Below are 16,951 nucleotides of genomic sequence, written 5' to 3' on the forward strand. Positions count from 1 at the left end.
GTATTATTGCAAATTCCTCATTTTGAGAGCGGTGAATGTCGGTATATATCGGTATGACTCTGATGTATAATTACTATCTATAATCAAATTTTCTCGTTTGAATGATATGTTAAAATGCGCTGTATGTAATGCTTATTTAATTACTGACCAAGTTACCTGACCATAGCTAAAAATTACTAGGCTCGTGCTTATTAAGCTTTATGTACATTTAGCATCTGACATTAAAATATGAATGTTCCTCCATATCATATTTGGATTATTTCAAAGATTTTTTTTATCAAATTTATCTTATTCGACTAAAACAATTCAGAAATTTAGAAAGGAATGAGTGACTAATTAATGAAAAGAGTGTTTATTTATGAACAAAAGCCTATAAACACTTGGATTAATTTTGATTGAACAACAACTGATTAAATAAGCTCAAAAAATTACTTTTTTTGCTTAAATGGAAATCCAGCAGCATTCAATCTGAAAATTAATTGGAATTAAATTTTGTAGGTTATTCCTTAAACAGACTAGTTCAACCTAATTTATAATTGATGTTATTTTACATAATCTTAGCTGAGCATAAGCTATGCGTCCAATGTTCAAACATTAACGTTCATCTATAAGACAAATTATTGGTTAGAGTGGATAAATAATTCGATAAAGTTAGTCACAATAGAAAGTTTTCTAATACTGAAAGAAGAAGCTATTTGACAGATAACTTTTTTAATCATCTGATTTTTAAAAATAAATAAATTGTATCTCAAGTTTTTAACTGCATAGTTAATTTATCTTAGGACACCGTTATGATATGATATAGATTATGATATAGAATAAATGTACTTTTCATTGCATTGAGTAGAGTGGGTCACTCGAGAAAAGTAAGATGGATAGTTAATTCTAGACATTTTACTAATGAAACAAAAAGGAAAGGGAGGTAGAGAAAAAATAATATGAATATTTTATTTAAAATAGCTGGATATTAGTTAAGTTTTGTATTTTTGCTTACGGAATATATATAACATTACAATCGTCAAAACATTCGAATTCCTGAATTTGATGAATCTCCAGATTTTAGGACTTCCTGAGCTCAAAAACTCGTTTTTGTAATTATGTCTATCTGTAAGAACGGTAATTAAAATAAAAATGTTTTTAGCTACGTGGACGATATTTGGATTATGGTCTTCATACCAGTTTGGTAAATTTTTACCCAATTTTTAGTGGAATCAATTCAGAAGAAGTCTATTCGACTGTCTCAGTACTAGTGAGAAAACTAAAAAAAATCTACATAAATAAAATTTGGAACTCAGGATAAGCATCTATATTGTAAATACATGTCATATCTGGAATCAAATTATTTGTAAAGTCTGTACTTTCACTCACATGTAACAGCTAAAAAATGTTATGGCATAAAATAAATGAAATTTGGTATGTAATCCTGTGATTGCAGTTGTAGTTTCATGTCAAATTTTGGTTTCAATAGATCATAGAAAAAATACTCAAAATGCTTATACATTCTTCTGATATTTGTGTGCGAATCAAAAAAAAAAAAAAAAAGAATCGTATTCTAAATTCAGTAAAAAAAAAAAGCTTGATTCACTTCAAAGATTGTTATAGCGTTTTTATTGCTCGCTAGCATCATGCATTTAAATCCATTCACTGGAAATTAAAAATTAGAACTCTTTTGGCATTTTATTTATAAAAATTTTAGCGAAATTTTTGAAATGTATCTCTTGAAAGTATCAATATACTGTTAATCGCAACAAAAACTAATTATATATTCAATATCTTGCAATAATCAAATAAAAATAAAACATAATTGATTTAAAAACTATCAATTTTGTATTTACATTTACTGAACCAATTTTTCCATTTGTTTAAAAGAAATACTGTTTTTTGTTATAATTTATGTTTAGAATAATTCGGAGTGCTAAATAAAATAGGCAAATAAATAATAACAGAAAAATTTAGAAAAATTCTTCTAAGATTAAATTACATTTTTATATTATTTCACTAAACAGCAATCTTTAAATAATAAATTTGAAAAGAAAAAAGGACAGAAATTGCAAATAAAGACTCTATTCCCTCTTTCGAATTTCTCTTATTTTATTATAAATATATTTTGTGACAATTTTAAACTTGCCTGTTTAGTAAAATAAAAAAATACTGAATTTTATTTTTTAAAAATCTCTATATAGGAGGAAACATGCTCATGAAACACGTTAAGGCACTCTGAATTTTTATTCGAAATGCATTTAAATTTTAAGGAAGCAAGACAGCAATCTATACATTTATCAGCGTAAAAAATTCATTTCAGTATATATTTCGGAAAGATGTACAAAGAATTCCATACCAGCTCAAGTGAATATTTGAAGATACAAGTTTGAAAAAAAAACTAATATTGCTTTCTGTTCAGTGTTTCTTCATTCGTTTTGTATTTAAGAAAATGCTACATGCAGAAAAATTTATATTTGAATCACAAAAATGCAGCACAAATTCTAAAGAACTTATTGAATTTCAAAGTACTTCATTAAAAGCAAAGAAGAAGCTACTTTCGTTGCTCTCTTTCTTCAGCAACTATGTTTTAAATTTAAAGAAAAATATTTAAACAAAAAGAATCGAATTCTAAGAAGACTGTAGAAGCTTAAATCACAGTCTTCAATAAAAAAAGATTCTGTACATAGACTTCTTTATTTGTTTATACCATGCAGCAAATAATATAAAAAATAATGAATTCACTGCTCAAATGTCCCTGGATTAATGATTGTTTTTAAAAGTAGCATGTTTAGCAGAAAAGTTCTGCTATAACTTTGGCTAAATTGGGTACTGGCTAAAGGAAAGCAACTTCCTCCATAATAAAAGTTTTTGACGATAACAAAGATGATTTAAAATCAATAATAAAGTTTTAACGAGTTTTTGAAGTTAAATAAAACTTGAGAGATAAAATACTTATCAATATAAATAATAAATCTTTCTAAAATTCTTTTTACTATAGGATTTTTAAATTCAATGATAAGTTAATAAATAATTTTTATTTTATAAGACAAGAGTACTATAAATAATATATTGTATTGCAACAACAATGCTAAAAAGATTTTTTTTAAATTTTTACTTTAATCAAGTAAAATTTTAAAAATGTTCGCATTTTTCGAATTAATATGTTTTTAAATAGTAGGCATAATTCATTATGCTGTAGAAATATTTATTTCATGAGATAATTATGATTCCGTGTAGATATATTTTCCGGAAAATATACCATTATTAATTTTTCTTACCAATATAAGAAGTATTGAACACATAATAATTGAAAAAGAACAATACATATTAGCATTTAAAATATTTTGGACTTAATCTAATAAAGTAAATTATTGAAATTTATTGCATTATTTAAATTATAGAATTTAACGAAGTAAATTATTTTACCAAGAAAAGGTATAAAATTCTTTTTTAAATAATAAATAATCTGAACTTTACAGAAAAGAAACTGTTCTATCTCAAATAACATATTTTTCCTATCTTGTTAGTAAGCCAACATAAATAAGGCTGATGAATCACGGAAAAAGTAATTTATTTCTGTAAGAATTGCCTTAAGTTATCAAATTACGAATATTTCTTTCTTCCAGAATTTATCGAACAAGTTTTAGGTTACATCTCAGCAATTATTGTTGAAATTCTCAGTCGCCAGAGCGTTCCTTTTCAAAGAAAACACATGTCGGGTTACAAAAACAGGCCCATCAAAATATTTAAATATTGATTCAGGCTGGCAGGTTGACCTCTCTGGGGTATCCATGTTTACTTATAAAGAACGTGTTTTCTAAAAAATAAAAAGAGAGAATGGAATGAAAATAGACGCGAGGGAAAAAACGATTTTCTTAAAAGGTGGAGAATAAGTGAATTAACTTGTCAAGAAGTTCTGGAATTCTGAATTTATGTTTAGAAAAGTATGTGTGGTTATTATAGAATATTGGAACTTTCTTATTTTAATTATAATTAGTATATTTTTTGATATGTGTAGATTGAAACTTACAGAACTGTCGTCTTAGTTAAATGACCTCGATTGTTAAATTCATTGTTTTGGTAAAAAGTTTTTGTAGTAGTTTTCATCTTTTTATTAATTATTTATAAGGAATCCAAATTTGTTAAATTTCTCAGCTTTCTGTGAATTAAAGTGAAGATAAACATAAAAATATAAATTTCTTTTAAAATATAAGTATTTGAAAAGCGTTTAAAGTAATTTGATCATTGTTATCCAAAAAATTATTCTTATCGGAGCCTTGAAATAAGATAATATTCTATAAATGTTTGATAGTCAATTTCTTACCTAAACTGCAATGGAATTTTTTAAATCCTTGAAATTTCCTGACTTTATATATAACTCATTGCATTAATTTTCCAAAAATTGTAGAATTTTAATTTTTCGAAATTGGAAAATATTAATATTAGGCTTAATTTTGGAAATTGTAAAACTCTAAAGTAATTTGCCATCTTCAGTTTTGCCAATTCGATAATAATTTAAAATTTATAATATTAAATTATTTAATTTTTATATTTCATACATATATTGTTTCATTTGAATATTTTTCATATGACTTATTTTCAAATATCACTTAAAAATATCATTTACATGCCGAGGTTTTTTTTTTTTTTTAAATTTCCACAATTAAACTTCTACATTTAAATTTCAAGTTGGGTTTCGTAAGATCTTTTAATTCGAATCTTATATAAATCATAGTTTATTTTAGAAGCAATTTAATATAACTTGAAGCAATTTTCAGTATATATCTGTGTTCATTGCCCACATTCCCACTGTAAATTGAATAATATTAATATTTCTTTTTCCTATTATTGAACAATTTAAATATTTTCAAATGCGAATTAATTATGTCATTCATCAGAAAATTACTTATTTGGAATTAATTTCCAAATAAATTATGTCATTCCTCATAAAAAGCAAATAATATTATTTGGCTAACGAGTGGAAATTGGTTTCTTCCATTTCAAATATTTATAAAGTATGCACTTGATTCTTACTTGTAGGCATTCTCAATTTTCTGTCTCGTAGAAGAATTGACAAATTTCGAAGTACGATCAAGTGTTAAATTTTGCGTGTTGCGACAAAAATCTACTGCCGAGACTTTTAAAATAAATGAGTTTAGGATGAAGCAATAATGAGTTCGAATTAGATTTTTGAAATTCACTGCACAGTTCAATAAGCTCCTACAGATTATCAAAGATGATGAGATATCATAATGACTGAATCTGAATGACTGGTTTTTTACAATAGATGAAAAAATTTGCTATTGAAACTTTGAAAATATCCCATTGAAAAACTATTGCCGATCCTATAAAATTTGTTTTGTTAAACCTTTGAATGATTCTGTAGTTCGATCAGATCTTTAGATGACCAAATTGTAAATACTCTATTATGAGATAGTTGAAAATTCAATAATTTTTGAATTTCACTTATGCAATTGTGCTTTTCTTCAACTTATTCTAAGACTGTGTTCTGTATTTTTAGAATGCAAGAAAACGCTTCAAAATCTGTTGTCATTAAAGACGGTGGGTATCTGAAATTGGCTGATGCTATGAGAATCGAGTTTGATTGAAATTTCGGTTGTGGTCTGAGAAGATGGCTCCAATAACGTCTTCTTGTGTCTAACGTGTTGAAGGGATTGGTGCTCGATCATTCAATAATACTTATGTAGGGCTTTATATTTGCAAATTATGATACTATTCAAACTCATCGATCTCCCCCTGAAGTCAAATTATGTGTGAAAATATTACATTTCTGTATTTCCATGATTATCTTAATTCTTTGATGTGAATTAAGATAATTCATATATATGTGAATTTCTACTTTTATCTTAGTTAAGGCATTTTCTTGAATAAAAACGATTCGAAAGCTCAAATAAGTGCAACAAATAGCGACGATACTACTGGAACATGTGGGAAAAGGGAAGTATAAATCCAAGTTTACAATTTGTCAAAAGACATCTCAAATACATCGTTTGAGTGGTAACACCAAATAAACAGTTTCTATTTCCTTGATAAATTAAGTGTTATACCGTTTTGAAGGCAGTTTGTTACTCATGTATTGCATTATTATATTTGCATTGCATAAATACTGTGATTTCGTTCGTATAGTTGCATTAAAATTTTTTTTATTTATTTTTTTGCTTTACCAAGTTAGTAAGCCTTCAATTTATTCGCATGAAAATTGTTCTACAAATATTCTCACATTTAATAAGAGTCTATATAACTTTTGGGGGCATTCATTTATGGCGAAATGACATGGAAAACAGGTAGTTTTTAAACTAATTTTCTTTTGTTGGAGTTTTAAGATAAAAAAGTTATTGAGCCTATTATAATGGACATGAGATTAACGAAAGAATTAGATATAAGTATGCTGGAGAAAAATATAAATATGATGAAGAATGCATTTGTACAAATCAATTATATAAAAGAAAAAAAATTAAAAATTGGTAAATGGAGCTCAAAATATGGATATCGTTCATCGGTTCAGTATAAAAGATTTACTTGCCTGAAGAAGAACCAATACACCGAAATATAGAGATCGAATTCTATGCTCTTATCTAAGCTAAAGCGTTACGAGAAAGGTTAATTAGGAAATCAAGTGAAGTTACAATTCTGAAACATATTTTACAATATTAAATATTTTTAACTTTGTGAAACTTGAAAGGAATGTGTAAATAAACATTTCAGACAAACGAATATGTTCCATGATAGGCAGATACTAATTGTTGAAACGATAATGACAGATACATTACCCTTCCACCAAACTGATAGAAATTGTAACATTGGTGGCAGATGGTGATAACGATTCACTGCTTTCTTAAAATTTAATCAAGAAATAAACTGCACAATGTTGACATAAATTATGTCAATTGAAAATTTATTATAAATTTCAGTATCTGTCATTTTGAGTACAGTATTGAAAGGCAACATAGAAATATGCATAGGTATAGGTAAAAGTAGTGAATATTTTAACAGTATTAAATTTCTTAAAATCCAATCTTGGGATGGATCCCAGCGTCCTATAGAATTGAATCCGCGGAAATGGGTTCGCGGAAATGGGTTTGTCACGTGAATCGTGAACAATTAAAAGAAATGTGTAAAAATATATATGAATAAAGTAATGTTAGTTAATATTAAAATACAGACATCGACAGGGAATAGCTTGTTCAGAAATGAAATGAGTCAGATTTGCTTGAGATATTTTCAAGCCTTGAATCTGAGATGGAAATATCGTATTCGTGAAATATCAAACATTATATAAGAATACCAGATTAGGAATTTAAAATTCAATTTGATATCTGCGGCTAAATTACAAAACAGCAGCATATCTTATCAATGTGACGATCTTTGCAGAGGCACCAGCATGTCTGTTTCGATTTCGTTTGATTTCTCTTTTACAGTGGCGTGTGCACTGCGTAGGGTGCACGTGCGTGGGGTTCATCACCAGACAGTCCTACGGAGGAGTTATTCGTGGGATGCAGTTATGCAGCTCGGAGGTGGTGTGAGTTTTGGGATGTCTAGAGCTTTCTCCTTTCAACAACAGATTGCATCCTTACAAGTTTCTTGGCACACTTTTTTGTGGTGTAGCCCATTTGTCTTCGGAGATTTTGGGTAATTTGCATGCTGGGAGACTGATTTCATGTCGACTTTGAAATGACCTGTCATTCCTGCATAGGCTAACAAATAATAAAAAATAAAGTAATAATCGGATGATGCTGGATGCATTGGCGATATTTTTCTTTAATGAAAGAGAAAAAGGTATTTTTATTTAATTTGAATATCACCTGATCTGTGGTACTTGTTGTTATGGCACGAGTTTATCGGCTATTAATCTAGTATAATTCTGTGGGTTTTAGATGATTGGTATATTATAGGCGTATGCAGGGTTAATGATTTATAAAATAAGGCATTTTGGATATCATTATCCAGCATATTTGAAAGTGAATTTTGAATATTTTAACTGACGCTCTTTTGAAGGACTTGGAAAAAGTGGAAAAAGGTAATTTCATCATTTTATTTAAAAGATTGCAATGCATTTTGAAGATGTTATTTGACAAATTTATTACTTTTATATTTCATTTATAAGGATATTTTAACAGAATTCCAGGAAACTTTCATAATCCCCTTCCCACTAAAGTTTTTAATTATTATTCGAAATTTTCTAAAAGAAAATTTTTTCAGAAGTTTAAAAATTTTTAAAAGCTAATTCTGCCAATATGTAAATCAAAGAGATTGCGTCTTAGTAAAATTTTCATAATCATACAAGTGAAATTTTAACTAATAACTTAATTGAAATTTTACAAAGTATATTTTTCAGATATAACGTTTTTTTTTTTTTTTTTTTTTTTTTGTTGTCAAAATAACCTTTTAATAAATGTAGCAAATTATTAACTAATTGCATCTTTTGCAACTAATCTAACTTTTGAATCATTAAATATTATCATTACGCTCCGCAATTCAATTAAGAATACTTTGCTATTTAAGAAAATTGGTAATTGTATATTTTAATTACCAGTATAGATAGTTTTAGCTATTAAAATTTAACTGCACTTCTAGATTATTCAAGAGATTTTAGCAAAAAATAATGAAACAAACTGCTAATAATCGTTTCCATTAAAAGCTTAAAATTATTCTAGGAAACTTAACATTTTGAAAGGAATGTAAAACATGTTTTGTATAAATATGCAACATTTTCTTGAAAAAAAAAATACTAAAGTACATACTGAAATTTTAATGCGAGGACGTTATAAAAATTGTAACGAGGATCAAGTGATAACTTTCTTTCATGAAAGATAGACAATTTCCATAACTTCCCCATAACTGAATGAATATTCTTACTTTTTAAAATGCATCGAAATACTCATAATCCAATTAATCGTTTTCAACGCTCGTCTTTTATATAAATAAACGCAAGTAATAACATGAATAAAAATGCATCCACTTTCTAAAGAAAGGAGAAAATATTATTCTAAGTAATTCTATAAGCACTTTTTATAAAATTGTAGCATATCCGTAATTGAATTTTGAAATGAGTTTAAGTAAATGTACATTTATTCACGAAGCATTTGCAATTTCTAATATTTTTTCATTTACAAACTTTGGAGTTCATAATACACGAAGTAGAGATCTATTCAATAATCTGAGATTTGCAAACAGGATAACAGAATTTTCAACGAATTTCTAAGCTTTTTTAAAAATTTAATTGTATAATTAAATTTTTATTTAGATCCGAAAAATTTCTTGGAATAATTTGTTGCATGCTATATTTTATTTTTTCAAAGCAGTTATTTTTGTTTCTAATTTTACCTTTTCGCAAATGCTGCGAGGATATTGTACATGCGCTAAAAAAATCAGAAAAATTTGTCGCAATATTGATCCTCTTTGAACTACAAAAATGCATAAAAATAGTTTAAATAAAATTGATTTTTGGCTTATTAAAATTTAATTAAATTTCACATAAAATTTAAATTTAAATTTGTTTATTATTTTCATTTCCTAATTTATTATTTCAGACTAGTTTGAAACAGCGATTCTGAGTGAATTTGAACATTTTATTTATTTCGAAATTTATTTTAAATGTATTTGAAGACTTTTCTTCATAGGCCAATTCATTTACGCAAAAAAATCAGATGGTTTTGAGCCTTTTCTATGCTTTTATCAATAATAAAAAGGCTTTAAAATACATTTAAAATAAACTTAAATTTATAATAATATTTTCAATGAGATTAAATTGACTTTAACTGCGTCAAAATAACTTCTAAGATGTTAATTTGTACGATGGAACGCCAATCAGAAGCTCTTATATGAAGACTTATAAGAATTACTTTAATTATAATGAAGCCAGGTAGGATGACTGGGTGTACCACTAAGCGATTTTAAACCTCCAAATAGCCAGACATTTCATAGTTTCAACGACAAATTTTTTTGAGGCCTCGAATGGAAACCTGAATCCGAGATCATGCGAACATTAGCTAAAATTTGGTTCATAGATTATCATGCCTTCAATGGTAATAGTTTCTACGAAATGTTAGATATTTCAATAGACAACATTATAAATTTTCGAATTGAATTAAAGGGAAAATGTAAAAAGGTTCTTCATATCGTAACCAACAGCAGCACACTATGACTCTGAGAATTTTCTCATATATAGTCCCAACGATGTCTGACAGTTTCCAAAAATAGAATTTTCTCATATAATCATTAGAGAGTCGATATTCGATTCAAAATTTAAAATTTGTATTCCTTTAAAGATCACATATTGAAATTTATATTACTGACGAACTGAGCTTTTTAATTTTAGTTTACCGTACACCTGATTATACATCAGCATGGCATATAATTGACAGAAATCAGAATAAATTGTCAGAATCAGAAAGGATGGCATACAACTGACATGGAAATGAATTTGGTATAAAATTTGACACATATTTATGTTTCTGAAGATAAGTTAATTTTTTAAATTCAATGAATATATTTTGTACAATTCAAGAAGTTTGAATTTTGAAGCTCAAATGCGCACTAACATAATTCGTTCTGTGCTTCATATTATAAACTAACGAGAGTGGTCTCCCTAAAACTTTCTCGCACAGTCTCTAATAATCTAGTTTTGCCAGAGAATGCCTTACTTGCCATTGGCACATAATAGTTACGAAATATTTTTTGGCGTGAATTTAGCATTTTTAGTGAATCCATCGTACCATCCTTGGAGAATTATTCGGTGATTCATCCCTGGCATGCGTTAACAGTTTCCAAAAATAGAATGTATGTTTTAAACGCATATTTCTCAAACGATTGAACAAAAATTTGACGCAGAAAAAGCACTTGTAATCATAAAATCCCAAACCATATTTTAAATATTTAAGTCATTTTATTTTTGAATTATCGCGTTTACTTACTTATAAAAATACATACCAACAGATAAATAACCTGTTGTTGGATTTGGCTCAAAATTTGGCAAGTTACTAAGATAATAAATCTGTGCGCCGAATTTTATCTATCTAGCTCTTTCGTTTTGTGATCATCGTGTTAACTTATATTCAAACAGACAGACTTTGATAGAAAATAAATTTTAATTTGATAGAAAACTGAAAATTGGAAGTAAAGACGGTATACCAAATTTCAATTATCTAGCTCAAGAAGTTTTAGAGTTATCTTTGCCACAGTTAGACAAACGGATATTTTCAAAAAAAAATCTGTTTTTCGAACTCATGGTGGTCTAAAATATGGGAATTTGTCAAAATCTGGAGTTTGAATTTCTTGACGATTACTAAACTTTCTCTACATTAAGTATATGATGAAGTAAAAAGAAAACAAAAGACAAAAAAAATTATGATGTATAATGCATGAATCGTCATTTCAATCATTCATGAATCTCCATCGTCAATCAAGTATTTGAAGAATCAGGCTATAAACAAATTAAACTTTCTCATATTCAAAGATGCACAAATATCAAATCCTTCTAAATTTAAAGAATTTCAACTCACATTTTCTCAAGCATCGTTTCAAATCCACCCACGCTTTCTAAAATGATTTCCCCGCCGTAATATTTTACTACTTCTGACAAATATATTTAAACATTCATTTAGCCGGAAATATAATAAAAGGCTTGGAGAAGAGAAGTGAAGTTCTGAATAGCGAGCCTAAGATTCTGACTTCCAAATATTCAGATATCCGCTTCATTGTCAATAATTCCAGTGAGCTTCTACTTTTCCATGAGAAAGCGATAAAACTGCTGTAAACTCAATTTCCTCCACGTTTGGGGATAAATTCCACCATCCGGCATGATAATAATTCGATATCGGAAGGATTTTGGATGTACTCGCTTTTAATCGTGAAGATCATAAATCCTTGGTTATAGCTTTAAGCGGATACTCTTTTAATTTGCTTCAACTTATGGATGATTCCAATTTATGGTCAAAATCGAGTGAATATATGTACTCGAAACTGAACTGTTTGATAACTTATTTTTAAAAACACAAACATAGTAGTTTCGTTTAATTTACAGCATGTTTCCTGTTATGTGTTTTTGTTCCTTTATTTTTCGAAATGTAGAATTTGAGCTTATCGCTGATGGTAGTAATGTTATTTTCGCAAATCTTGCATATAAAATTGATTATTAGTTTTAATATTTTATTACTTCCATTCTTATAATTTAAGTCCCGATAAGAAATTTTATTGTCAAATAACAGGCTTAAAGAGAGCATACCCATTTATATTTTTGAAAATTTACGTAACATAAATCAGTAATAAATGTAAAATACATAGAAGACTACTTTTAAAATTATATACTATTTAAAATTATATATATAAATTTCAAAAATATGTCAAAGAATTTATTTTTAAAACAATTTATTTTTGCAGTTGGAAAGTGTTGAATTAATATATGCATAATATTTATGGAGGGGACATAAATTCATTGAGTTATATCACAATGCTAATAATTCATTGGAATTTTGAAAAATAGAAATTATTAAATATATCTACTACATATCTGCATATTCACTTAAAATTCTCACCTCATACTAAAAAATGATTTATATAAAATGATATATATGATTAGTAAAATCGATAAATATCTGACAACATATGAATCATTAAAAATGTTCTATTATATCATTCATTCATTCACTGGACATTTTTTTGCTCACTTTAAAAGAACACAGAATTTTTCTGAAAAAATGGAAAAAAAAAAAAAAAAAACCCTCTTTCTGTCAACTACTATTTAAATCCTCTACTTCTCCTTCTTTCAGGTTTCGTCTTTTTGATTCCCATATGTAAAAGTCCTTTTATTTAGAAATATAATAACAGGCTTTGAGAAGTGGAAGAAAACTCGAAATGATACGCGGAAAATTTAAATTTGAAGTATTCAGATTTCAATGTTAGTCACTTTCAATTTTGAAACGCTTCATCTTTCGGATGGAAAAGGGATAAAACTACTTCAAACACAATTTCCTAGTATTTGAATGAAGATTCAGTTTTCTATTCGGCATATAGTCCTCCATTCCAGTCCTCCATTTGAATAATAATTCGATATACTGACAGGACTTTGTAAGTTCCGCTTCAGGAGCATATATTAAATCCTTGATTTCTTTTATTGTAAATATATTAATTTGCTTCATTTTGAGGTCATTTGAAATGTACGTTAGTTATTTTGATTAAATGAATATGCTTAAACTTCATGGTTTCATAGGAAGATTTTTAAAATTAAAAATGGCAGTTAATTTTTAAACAAATTATTTGCTTAATAAAGGTTTTTTTCTCCATAACGCAGAGAAATGTTTCACTATTCAAAATGAATTCTTAATTTTTTTTAAAGAATGGAAATTATTATTTTAACTTTTATAGATATTCTATGGAAGTTTAAAGCTTTGAAATGTTTATAACTCTCAGAATTTTCAAGCACACATTTCAAACCTTAAAAAGTGAATAATCTTAAATGTGTGCAATTAAATTCAATTTTTTTCAGTTACTTTCAGATATTAATGCTATAATAAATGACCCTTCACTTAAGAATAATGATAATTTTTCTTTCAAAAATAATTATTTTATCATCATTTTCCAACGGTACCTTTAATGGCAGTACCCTTAAATTGAAAATAATAATAAATATTAAATTTTATAAGAAGTTTCATAATATAATTTACCGAAGACTTATAAAATCATTTTTTTCAACTAAAATTGTGATGTTAAAAGCAAGCAATTATTAATGCCATCTGTTTTTTTTTCCAGTTAAAAAAATGAATTTTCCTTTTTGATTTCCATTTTAAAATTCCATGGAACACCTTTTTTTAAAAGATAATATTGCCACATAAGGTACTTCGGTTATTTTCCTATTTTACTCAATAAATCTATTTTTGCTGAATTTTATTTAAACTGAATAGAAAATCAACGATAAAAAAAAAAAAAAAAAAAAAAAAAAAAAAAACGTTGGGCAAAATTTTTTTTATGCTTCCGATATTTCAAGTTAAATATTTCCTTTCCATTAAACATTTAGATTTTAATTGATGTGAATTCATTAAATTTTAAATTTTAATAAATTTAAGATTTAAAACTAGGAAAAATTTAACTTAAAGAAATTATTTTTATATTTCGTCATATCACATTTGTATAAGCATTTTCTTTCACCAAACTCTTATAGCTTAGTATTTACATTCGTTCAATTAAAATCTGTTACATTCAAATATTAGTTTTTGATTAGGCAAAACCAAGCATAATGTGTATTTTTTAAAATTAAGCATTTTTGGATCTAGATCTAACCTCCTCATTCATTCTCTCTTATTTTTAATCTTATCATTCAAAAAAGGATATAATTCCAATTCTATTTACTTATATATTTTCATTAATTTCCAAACAAAGTGCTAATTGTAAGATTTTCCTTGATAATCTGAATAAATAGTTAATTTTTAGCACTAATATTTTCTTTAAGAGAGATATAGATTATGTACCTACAAAACTCATTTATTTCTATATGTAGTTTGCTACAGATGCAGAATTCTCTTCTGGGCATACGCATCTGGTACAGATTCTGCTTAAGTAGAATTTTTTCCTTTGCGTACAATCTGATACAGATGTTCTGCCACTAAGCTATCTGGCTTTTGCTTTCCCGGAGAAACCAATTTGCCTTTCATTTAATTCCCCTACTGACAATTCATTCCTTTTCTTATTCTATCACCCGAGCAGTGGTAATGATTATTTCTCTTAACAGTGGAAAGATAAGAATAAATATTCTTATGTAGGTCTGAAATAATGAGGAAACCCATTTTCTATTATAAAGAAAAATGGAAGATAAATTCTTGCTTATTCGTCAGAAACTTTTTTAGAAAGAATAGTTTAAAATTCTAATAAAGTAGTTAATTAATGCACTGTATTATTTCCCAATAACTTGTAAAGAAAGCATAGAGAGGAATCCATGCTTATTTGTCACAAACTCTTTCAGAAAGATTAGGTTGAAAGTGTGGTTCACACTCTAATAGTCAATTAGAATATTGTATTATTTCCTATTGACTTGAAAAGATTGAACGGGAATTTTGTTTTATTTGCCAGAAATACCTTCGGAAAGAATAATCTGAAATCTTACAATCCCAACAAATTAATATGTTGTACCAAATCATAGATATAAATATATATACTTTTAAAATTCATCATCAAATAGCATATTGTATTATTTCCCATTGTCTTGAAAAGACTGAGGGGAATTCTTGTTTTATTTGCCAGAAATACATTTGGAAAGAATAATCTGAAATTTTACAATCCCCAACAAATTAATATGTTGTACCAATCATATATATATATATTAAATTCATCATCAATTAGCATATTGTTTTATTTCTCATTGACTTGAAAAGACTAAGGGGAATTCTTCTTTTATTTGCCAGAAATACCTTTAAGAAGAATAATCTGAAATTTTACAATGATAACAAATTATATGTTGTACCAAATCATAGATATAACTATGTATATATTTTTAAATTCATCATCAAGAAGCATATTGTATTATTTCCCATTGACTTGAAAAGACTAAGGGGAATTCTTGTTTTATTTGCCAGAAATACCTTTGGGAAGAATAATCTGAAATTTTACAATCCCCAACAAATTAACATGTTGTACCAAATCATAGATATAACTATATATATATTTTAAATTCATCATCAATTAGCATATTGTATTATTTTCCATTGACTTGAAAAGACTGAGAGGAATTCTTGTTTTATTTGCTAGAAATACCTTCGGAAAGAATAATCTGAAATTTTACAATCCCCATCAAATTAACATGTTGTACCAAATCATAGATATAAATATATATATATATTTTAAATTCATCATCAATTAGCATATTGTATTATTTCCCATTGACTTGAAGAGACTGAGGGGAATTCTTGTTTTATTTGCCAGAAATACCTTCGGAAAGAATAATCTGAAATTTTACAATCCCCATCAAATTAACATGTTGTACCAAATCATAGATATAAATATATATATATTTTAAATTCATCATCAATTAGCATATTGTATTATTTCCCATTGACTTGAAAAGACTGAGAGGAATTCTTGCTTTATTTGCCAGAAACTCCGGCGAAAAGATTAATCTAAAATTTTACAAATCCCCAACATACTAACGCTGTGTGGCAAATCGCAGATATAAAAATATATCTTAAATTTATCACGTAAAACCTGTTCACATATTTAATTGAATAGATTTCATCCGTTTATTTATTTCGATAACTGCCATCATCCACACTGTCTATCGTTGTTCAACATATCCCTAATTACAGCGAACTGCCTCATTATTATCTAATTTACATCTGATTTCCTAAGCAGTTCATTAATTCCTAAGCAGTTCCAAAAGCCTTATTAATCTAGAAATGAGGAAATATTTGTAACTCAGACTATGAAATTCGATCGACAATCTTATGTGCCTTCTTCGGTGATGTCCCACAGATTGTAATCCGATTACCATGATCATTTGTAAGGTAAGAAGTCAGTTCATGTAATTACCATTTAATTTTGTAAGCAAATTTTGAGATTAATTTTTGATGTCAATGGTGATGTACGCGGAAACGTCAGGGTTGAAAATTTGCTTAATAAGGTTTAGTTTTAATTAGTGTTCATTTTAACCAAGCGCTTCTCGTTGACCTAGCAATTTAATTAAAATGATATTGCTTGGAATATGACATCAATGCGTCTAAAGTGGATAGAATAATAAATTGAGAAAGTCAAATTATTTTCTGAGTAAGCATGCCTTATGCAGCTATGTACTAGAGATTCATGCAAGAAAAGGAAATAAAAATTAATCGTTTGATGCATGAGATAACATATGATGATTTTTTGTTTTGTATTTATTATGTGATTACATTTTTCTATAATGTAATTACATGATACTTATTTTTTTACACTTAATTGAACAAATTTTGCTCTTCGTGCTACAAAGATA

General features: G+C 27.2%; 1 protein-coding gene across 2 annotated transcripts in view; it reads left to right on the plus strand.

Annotated features, from left to right (window-relative positions):
• Nucleotides 1-16,951, plus strand: part of LOC129962506 (twist-related protein-like) — a 99,318-nt gene that overhangs the window by 69,997 nt on the left and 12,370 nt on the right. Inside the window, exon 1 of one of the 2 annotated variants that reach the window (XM_056076250.1) lies at nucleotides 7,907-8,020. The exons of the other annotated variant lie outside the window; for it this stretch is intronic. The gene's annotated coding sequence lies outside the window, so the exon portion shown is untranslated. Of the gene's footprint in view, nucleotides 1-7,906; nucleotides 8,021-16,951 lie in introns of those variants that run through there. 2 annotated transcript variants of the gene reach the window in all.

This window comes from Argiope bruennichi, chromosome 3 (assembly GCF_947563725.1).
Source record: "Argiope bruennichi chromosome 3, qqArgBrue1.1, whole genome shotgun sequence".
NCBI classification, from domain to species: Eukaryota; Metazoa; Arthropoda; class Arachnida; order Araneae; family Araneidae; genus Argiope; species Argiope bruennichi.